We start from the raw sequence: 9,860 nt of genomic DNA, 5'->3' as shown, positions 1-9,860 counted from the left end.
AACATCTTTACTCGTTCAGAGTCACCTACATGGGAGAAGCAGTTAGACCCACTTTACAGAAAAAGTTGAAACATAACCTTATGCAGCCATGAGGGAAAATAAAGGTTTCTATGATTCAATTAACCAAGGATAAAAACAGGTCTGCGTGACCATACAAAATTTTTTTGTGGTAATCCACTTCCAAAACACAATCCATGCAGTAATCATGCAAATCTGGTTAAGCTAACATAATTTTCATCATAGAAAGAAAATAGAAAGAGAAAAATTAAAATTGTCACCTGCTCGGACATCTTATGAGACTCCAATATTCCTCTCATCTCAATATTAAATATTCGCAAGTGATCCAGGGTTGTTCCCGGAAGTTTGGCTTGAAAAGGAGTTTAAAATTCATTAGGGTTAGTATGAATAAATGAAAGACATAAAAAATGAGGCATGAATTGATAACTATATAAAGTTTCATTTTTATCTAGCAGCTGCAACATCACTGACAATTAAAAAAAAATATGATAAAGAACTACATCAAATAATTTATCTGCTAAACAAGTCTGAAGCTATGAAAATATTAAAAAAAGGACCACTCAAAGAGGCCATTGTGTTTAAGCTAACAAAATTTTTATCACAGAAAGAAAATAGAAAGAGAAAAATTAAAATTGTCATCTTTTCGGGCCACTACAAAAAGTAGAAAGCAAATTAGTTTCTTTAAACATGATCAATTTTGATTAATCCTAAGAATTTCACTATTAAGTAAATTTTGTGTAAATTCACACACACAAATTTTATTTTTAAAACTAAATTACACTTGCTTTTTGAATTGGTTGCAATGGTTGACAGTAGTGCCTCATGCAATATTAATAATAGATTTGACTATCGTATTTCAAATAAAAAATTATTGTGATTGCAAGAATATAAATCAATAAAAAAATAAACGTAATATTAATTGAGGGGAATGGTGTAATCCCAAGCGGGGGGTGAATTGGAATTTTAAAAACCTTTGCAGATAAATTAACCGATTCACCAAACAATATCCCAATCAAAATAAATGCGTGTATAAGATAAGAGAGAGAGAGAGAGAGAGCGACACCGAAATTTTAACGAGGTTCGGCTATACCCGCCTACGTCCTCGCCTTGGGCAAAACCCCCATGGATTCAACTAATTTGCTCCCTTAATCGGGCGGAGCAAAACCGTTACACAATCCTTCAAATAGGATGGAGCCCTCCTCTCCAAGCGATACCCAGCGTTTGGTACACTCCTTCAAATAGGGTGGAGCCCCCCCACTCCAAGGGATACCCCACGCTTGGCCCACTCCTTCTAGGCGGAGCCACCTCTCCAAGTGATGTACCCTCACTTGACCAAGGTTCACAACGCGAACCGTGAAGGAACCTTAATCGGGCGGAGCAAAACCATTACACACTCCTTCAAATAGGATGGAGCCCTCCTCTCCAAGCGATACCCTACGTTTAGTACACTGATTCAGAGCCCCCCCACTCCAAGCGATACCCCACGCTTGGCCCACTCCTTCTAGGCGGAGCCACCTCTCCAGGTGATGTACCCTCACTTGGCCAAGGTTCACAACGCGAACCGCGAAGGGTCTTTTTGAAAAAAAAAAAAATTGCGTACAATCAAATGCTTCTACAAAAGCAAATTTGTACACCCGATTAAGGTTAAGCTTATGTAGCGATGAGGGAAAATAAAGGATTCTAACAGTCAATTGACCAAGGATAAACATAGGTCTACGTGACCATACCCAAAATTTTTGTGGTGATTGCAAAACACAATCTATGCACAAATCACGCAAATCTGGTTAAGCTAACATAATTTTTATCACCAAAATTAAATAGAAAGACAAAAAAACCAAAAAACACCGACTTCTCTTGGGCCTCACAAAATGCAACAGAGATGCTTAAAATTAAAATTGTCACCTGCTCGGGGCTCACAAAAAACACGGACTTCACTTTTGCTATCATCTCAATATTAAATATTTGCAAGTGATCCTGAGTTTGTTCCCGGATGTTCGGCTTCAAAAGCAGTTCAAAATTAATAAGCCATATGCATGAATAAATGAAAGGCATAAAAAATGAGGCATGAATTTATATCGATATAACATTTCATTTTTATCTAGCAGATGTAACACCACCACTGACAATAAAAAAAAATGATAAAGAACTACATCAAATAATTTATCTTCTAAACACGTCTAAGGCTATGAAAATATTAAAAAAAGGGCCACTCAACTCAAAGAGGCCTTTGTGTTTCAGAATCATTTTCCCCAACACAGTAGTTTCACTAATTAAACAAGCCCACAAAAAAATAAAAAAAATTAAAAAGAAAATAAATAAATAAATAAACTGTCACTTAAATCCAAATTTCTAAATATTTGTATAATTTTTATTATTTTAAGATAAAACCAAAATTAGTGGGAACAAGGACTGTTGTCGTAGTCTTCAGCAGTCATGCCCAATACAACACAATCTAAAATGTGACGCAGTGGAGTATGCATTTTAAAATTAAAATTTAGCATACAGGGCAAACTACTTTCACATAAGAGATCAGATCCTCTAGTATAAATGGAGAGGAATGCAACATTGAACTGTTTAACGTTCAAATTTCCTTCTCACTTTGAGAAGGCCACAAACTATTTAGTCACCAACTTAAAGAGCACTAGTAATACGACATTTCCTATTCGCACAAGGCTTTGTGTGTGCCACGACCTTACTTGTGCAACTTTTCCTTTTCCTATCCCCAAAATCCCTTCCCACGCATGCACATGCTTTTCGAAGGAAAGAAATTAAGAAAAATATACTGGATCGCAAAATAGAGCAATATGCACAAGAGTTGACACATGACATCATCCAACCTCCCCCTCCCCTAAAAAATTGAGATCACTTGGAAACTGCTGTTATGCAGTAGTGCTATTCAACCGACTGCATTAAGTGCATCAAATTAAAATTCAACCTAGAAGAAAATATCCGTGAAGCAAAGAATCACGGAAGCAACAATGCACGTGATGAAAGAGCTCAGTCATATCAATGTATCTTGTCATTTTAGTTATTATTTCCTGTATAGACAAAAGGATAAGGATTATCACTTTTACTCCAACTAGTGTTAATAACAAGCAATCCTGAGGTAAAGAATGTTCAGTGAAGCAATGTTTATCACTGCAGCAAGAACACCTTAGTGAGCCAAATCAAACAAATTTAGAGTCGTCATATCCATGTAACATTAAATAATTGCTTTATAAAATGTTTTTAAAAAAAAAAACTGCATTTGAGTTAACATCAAAATGCAAAAAATAATTAGTAATAAGCTTGAAGCAGAAATATTATGTATAAATTCTATACCAATGAGCTATTACAGTGACTGGAAACAGGTGAATGCACATAAGAGCCACAAAAACCTGGAATAATCCTACCTTTTAAGAGCAAGAATTCTGGAATTAGGATCCATCAGAGCAGAGTCCGCAGTGATGGATCTGCTCAAGGGCTGCATTCATATGCTCGTATCGATGATAACAACACTGTTTTTTGGTCCTGTTTCTTGAACACATATATACTTATCAGACTCCATTGTAACATGCGTAAATGTGATAAACTGTGTATTAATCCCAATGCTTGGCAGCTGCAAATATATACAAGATCAAACAGAATTACTGCTCAAATCCGTTCTTTCTTATTTAAAACGGTACACCTACACTACTTCACGCACACAATAAGTAGTAAAACTTCCCAATATCAACACTATAGTTCGTGCACCGTTAACTATTAATATTACGTAATGCGCACAGAGATCCAAACAGGCACCGTGTATTGAGAATTGTCAGATAAATAAAAGAATCTGAACAAAGAAGATAGGCTAGCCCCTGAAATTCTACAAACATGACGGTTTCAATTTAAAAAGCAGGCGTCCATTGTAAAGTCAGCTTAGGCCATAGGGATCCGAAATGAATTGAACAAAAGGATGTGGACAATTGGGATGACAGAGAGAAAGAGACTCACAGTTAAGGCCTCTTTCATGGCGATCGAAGCATTTGCAGCCGCCATGGTAGCAAGATCGAATCCTAGAGATCTGAAACGTGATCCGCAGATGTGATTGAAGTCTGGAGTCTCTAATCTGCGGACACCATACAGAAGCAGAAAAAGCTTGTGCTGATTCTGATTGCTGCGAATCCAAAGCAGCGACGGAACCCTCAGCCTCGCGGGGGGGGGGGAGAGAGAGAGATATGAGAGCGAGACTAGGAGGCCCCTCGCGAGATTAATGAACACGTGAGAAATGGAATTCCAGATTCGAGGGGGGGTGGGAGTCCGCTCGAGGATGCAAGAATTCGGAATTGAAAAGAAGAACAATTCAATGAAAAGGCGAACGAAAACAAACCAAGGGAAGAACATCTCTCAAGAAACCAGCCATCTATTCAAGCATAGCGCAAGAAAAAGAAGTGAGTGATAACGAGATGCATTAAGAAATTAAAGCCTTGGAAGCGTGATTCGAGAATATTCAAATAAACCAAAACAGAACTGCAAAAACCCAAACCCTAGGCTAAAATAATCCACAATAAACAAGATTGAACCCTAGTCTGAAATAACGAATCCAAAGTGAATAAAGCAAAAATCACAATGACACACAAGCGAAAGCGCATATTCAAATAGCAAAAACAAACGGACGGCCGCCGGCATCGATAAAAAAAAATGCGGCGAAATCATGGGATCTAAATAGATTAATCGAAGACAGAAAGAACAAGAAGTTATAATATAACTAACGACATGGGGATCCCTAGATAACATCCGCAACAAAGAGACCTCGCGGAGAGTGGTGGGAGGGACGCCTTCGTCGTCCTCGTGGAGGCGGGACTACTTCAGGCCCACGATCTTCCCCGTCGCCTTCTCTCTTGCTCTGTAAACCTTCCCGTGGGTTCCTTCTCCCACCTTCTCTAGCTTCTCAAATGCGTCCGTCGCTTCGTCGTCCTCGTGGAGGTGGCTACTTCAGGCCCACGATCTTCCCCGTTGCCTTCTCTCTTGCTCTGTAAACCTTCCTGTGGGTTCCTTCTCCAGCTTCTCAAATGCATCCATCGCCGACAATTTCTCCACACACTCACTCTCTCTCTCGCTCTCACTCTCACTCTCACTCTCTCTCGCTCTCTCTCTCTCTCTCTCCCTATATAACCCTTTGCGGATTTGAGCTCGTTCCCTAACGGTAACATTTTTTTAAAAAAATAATTTATAATTTCCTAACATATCAAAAAGTGCCCTTTTAAGATTAATATTTTCTTAAAAAAATATAAAAAAATGACATTATCTATTTTAATATTTTCTTTAAATAAAAAAATAGTAACATTTAAGATTGATGTATATACACATTTCTCTTAAAATTTTGTAATTCCTTTTTTATAATTTAATTAAAAAAATAAATATTTAATAAAAAAATAAGTTCATTTATAAATTTTAATTATTGAAATTTAGCATATTAATAATTTTAAGTTTTTTAAATATGATCAAGTTTCATATTAAATTGTAATGTTCGAAACTAAATTACACTTGCTTTTTGAATTGGTTGCAATGTTTGACAGCAGTGTCTTATGCAATATTAATATTAGATTTTACTATTATATTTCAAATAATAAATTAATGTGATTGCAATAATATAAATCAATAAAAAAATAAACGTAATATTAATCAAGGGGAATGATAGGATCCCAAGAGGGGGTGGATTGAAATTTTGAAAACTTTTGCAGATAATTTAAGTGATTCATCAAACTATATCCCAATAAAAATTAATGTGCGTATGTAAAAATAATCACAACAATATAAGCAATCATACACGTGCAAAAATTTAAATAAGATAAGAGAGAGAGAGAGAGAGAGAGAGAGAGAGAGAGAGAGAGAGAGAGAGAGATTGACACCGAAATTTTAACGAGGTTCGGCTATACCCGCCTACGTCCTCTCATTGAGCAAAACCCTTATGGATTCCACTAACCTGCTCCCTTAACCGGACGGAGCAAAACCGCTACACATTCCTTCAAATATGATGGAACCCCCCTCCCCAAACGATACTCTACGCTCGGTACATTCCTTCAAATAGGGTGAAGCCCCCCTTTCCAAACGATATCCCACGCTTGGTCCACTCCTTTTAGGCAGAGTCACCTCTCCGAGTGATGTACCCTCACTTGGCCATGGTTCACAACGCAAATCGCAAATGGCTGTTTCGAAAAATAATTTTTACGTACAATAAAATGCTTCTACAAAAGCTGATTTGTACAATTTAAAATCTAGATGCACTCTCAAATGATTTGTAAATTGAAACTCAATAGAGTTAGGATTTTCCTCTCAAAATATTTTTCAAGTAAAACTGAGAGTTGGAAAAATGATTTTCCTTAAGAATGACCTTTGTAAAACAAATGTGAGTAAATATATGGCTCAAAGCTCTAAAAGATAACTAAAAGAAATTCTCCAAAAGAGATTTTCAAAAATGATGAGTATGGGAGAAGTGATATTTGAAAATATCACGATAAATAAAAGGCCCTCAAGCAATATGTATGAGAGTGGATATAAGCTCAAGTGCGAGCAATTGCAAACAAACCAAGAGAAGTTGAAATTTAATAAAATTTTTGGCTTATCAACATATTTTGATCGTTAAACATTAAGTGTACCTTTATTTAATTTATTGATCCAATTTTAGTTTATTCAATTTTATGAAAATTTTGGTTGATTTACAAAAAATTCCATTAATTGTTGCCTTTAAATTTTCAAAAATTAGAGCTATAGCCACACAAGACGGCTTGTTTGAAATCATACCATGCAAAATATAGTCGTTAGATGATTCATGGTCGTCCATCCTTAAGTTTTTGTTGATGGAGTGAGCATGAAAATGAAAGATTTAAAAACAAACATTGATGTCATTGTTGCATTACTAGATAGATTCCAGCTATTCACAAATATTGCATTATGTTCACCATATAATACATGAAAAGAATTGTCACTAGCTGTTTTTTTTTTTTTTTTAGTTGTATCTTAACAAGAATAAAAATAAAAATATAAAAACAAACATTGATGTCATTGTTGGTTTATAGAATAAATTGAATTCGAAAATAACATCCGAATTCTCAAATCAAATTATATATATAAATATAACAATTAAACTGAATCAAATTTTATAAAATTGCTGACTTAACTTAATCTCCTTACTTGATTTCCTGAAACTACACCAGCAAGAACCCCAAAACGATACCTATGACGCTCACCCGAATCCTAATTCAATAATCATAATTTAATCAAATCAACCCTAAATAAAATATTATTTTAACATTTCCTAGGCCCATAAATTTCAAATAAAAATTGCACCCTCGAAAACAACCAATTTCTTTAATTCCCTAAATCTCACTCTCACTTTGGAGTGGTGCCTAAGACCTAGACCCCCAAATTAAAAATTTGTTGCAGCCAAAATGACGACGATCGAGATTAAGACCTTTCCGATCGTCAAATTAGCCGAAGATTTAAGGAGAAATTGAGAAAAGAGATGGAGTATACCTTTCCCCAGGAGTGGTGCCTAAGTTGCTCCCATGACAAATCCGTTCAGTTGGAATGTCGGTGGCGGAGATAGGAACCTAGCGGTATCCTCGATTTTCCGATTGGCTGAATGTTGGAGAAAAAATTATGGAGAGAGGGAGAGAGAACGAAGGAGCGACGAGAGAGAGAGCGTGCGAGGGACTTGTAGGAATTGAAATTCCTTCCTAAAGCCATTCAGGAAGGTTAATATATATTGATATAATAATCTTATATTGTATAATATTATATTTATATATTATTATATTCTATTCTATTATTAAAATAATAATAATTATTAATTAATTAGTCATAAGGGGTTTTAAAAATATTTTTATTATATAATTTGTACAATTAAAGTAATATCATGAAAATCTCATTTTTTTACTCATATTTTTGTGAAATACACAAAGATAAAAAAAATCAACTCATGTAATCTTTACTCGTATTTTCATGAAATATGCAACATATAAATAAACTCATGCCACATAATTTTCATGTTAAAAATATTTTCTTGAATAGAAATTAATGATGTAAAATACCCGAGGGGTTTAAAATATTTTTTAATTCAAAAATAAATGCAAGTATATTAAAGATAAAATTAGTATAATTAAATATGCGTAAAAATAAACTTAGGAGAATTTTATGAAATTAACTAACATAATTGAAATTTACTTACAAATAAACTCGGATATGAATTTTAAATAAAAATCTAACATAATCAAATTTACTTACCTCTTACTTAACCTTATTCCACGATCACAACGAATATCCTTAAAAAAATGAGATCGGAAAGAGTGGGGAGTGAGAATTTTAATTATAACAAAAATTCTCTCTCCACCACTAATTCTTTCACTCACTAATCTTTCTCTTTCTTTGAAATTTTTTTGTGAAAAATGAATATTAAGAGTTTCATATTTATAAGAAAATTTTCGAGAAGAAAATTGAATTTGTAAAAGTGTGGGGAGAGGGGTGAAATTATAATTTTTTAAAATTAAGCAATGAGCATGGATGGGTTAGGTAGGGCTAGGTATGGGATGGGGATGGGGATCATGTGGGAGAAATGGGAGTGCTTGCGACACTCCCATTTAATTAATTACTTAATTAATTAAATTTTTTTTTAAATCATTATTATTATCATTACTATTATTTTTAAGCTATGTTTTAGTATATATATATTGAAAAAGAATTAAGTTCGAATTTCAAAAACTCATGTGGGTCCCACACAACTTTGAGACCCAAGTGCGTCCGACATAACTCTAATAGTCCTCACATGGTTTTATGAGTCCTACACAGCTTCGGAACTCATGTGGACCTCACACGACTTTGGGACTCATGTGGGCCCCACGCAGTCTTGTGGCCGTGATACCTATATTTTTATTACTATTATTTTACCATGTATTTCTAAAAAGTATGTCTCTCAAATCATTATTTTATGTATATGTACTTATTTGTGTGTATAAACAGTGTCTATCCTATTTATCTTATGAAATTTCATTTTGACAAAACCGACCTCCAGAGAGCGACTGAGCCACAATGGTCTCTAAGCACTCGTTAAGATAAGGTCTTTCTTAGACATCAAACATAGAATCAAAGATCCTACAGAAAAACACTTCTGGATTGATATTAACTTAATGACTATTATTATTATTATTATTATTATTATTATTATTATTATTATTATTATTATGCTTTAATCGTATATATATTTTTTGGTCATCACACCTTGCTTCAGCACTAACACTTAACAACTTAAATTTTCATCTCCAGTCTTCCAAAGATCTAACACCAACATAACCTTGGAAGAATCAATAGATAGTTCCTTTGATTATGAAATGACACAAAATTTCGTACTAATTGTCCAGAACCCACAAATCTTGTTTAGCATATAACTGATGCTCTCATAATGTTTGTAAGATTAATCACATATGTTGTTCATGTCCTTCTTGAGTCTTTGAATACCCCAAAAATCATCCATAAAATTATAATAAATTGATCAAAGTATAGTTGAATAACTTGATTCATTATATCTATAAAAATACAAGGTGCATAGGTAACCCCAATTGGTAACACCAGGAACTTATAGTGACCTTTTTGTGTACTCAGTTCTGTCTTTGGGATGTGTAATTCCCAATTCTTAATTGGAGACAATTAGATTACAAATCAATTTTAAAAAATTTTGGGATTTTGCCAATTAATCAAATAATCTGCCAATCCCTGGAAGTCGATACCAATTCTTAATGTAACATGATTCAACTTCTAATGATTAATACATAGCCTTGAGGTCCCATTATGTTTCTTAGTGAATAACACAGGTGCAACCTATGATG

The sequence above is a fragment of the Malania oleifera genome, chromosome 2 (assembly GCF_029873635.1).
Source record: "Malania oleifera isolate guangnan ecotype guangnan chromosome 2, ASM2987363v1, whole genome shotgun sequence".
NCBI classification, from domain to species: domain Eukaryota; kingdom Viridiplantae; phylum Streptophyta; class Magnoliopsida; order Santalales; family Ximeniaceae; genus Malania; species Malania oleifera.
The sequence above is the reverse complement of the archived record's forward strand: the minus strand, read 5'-3'. Positions refer to the sequence as shown.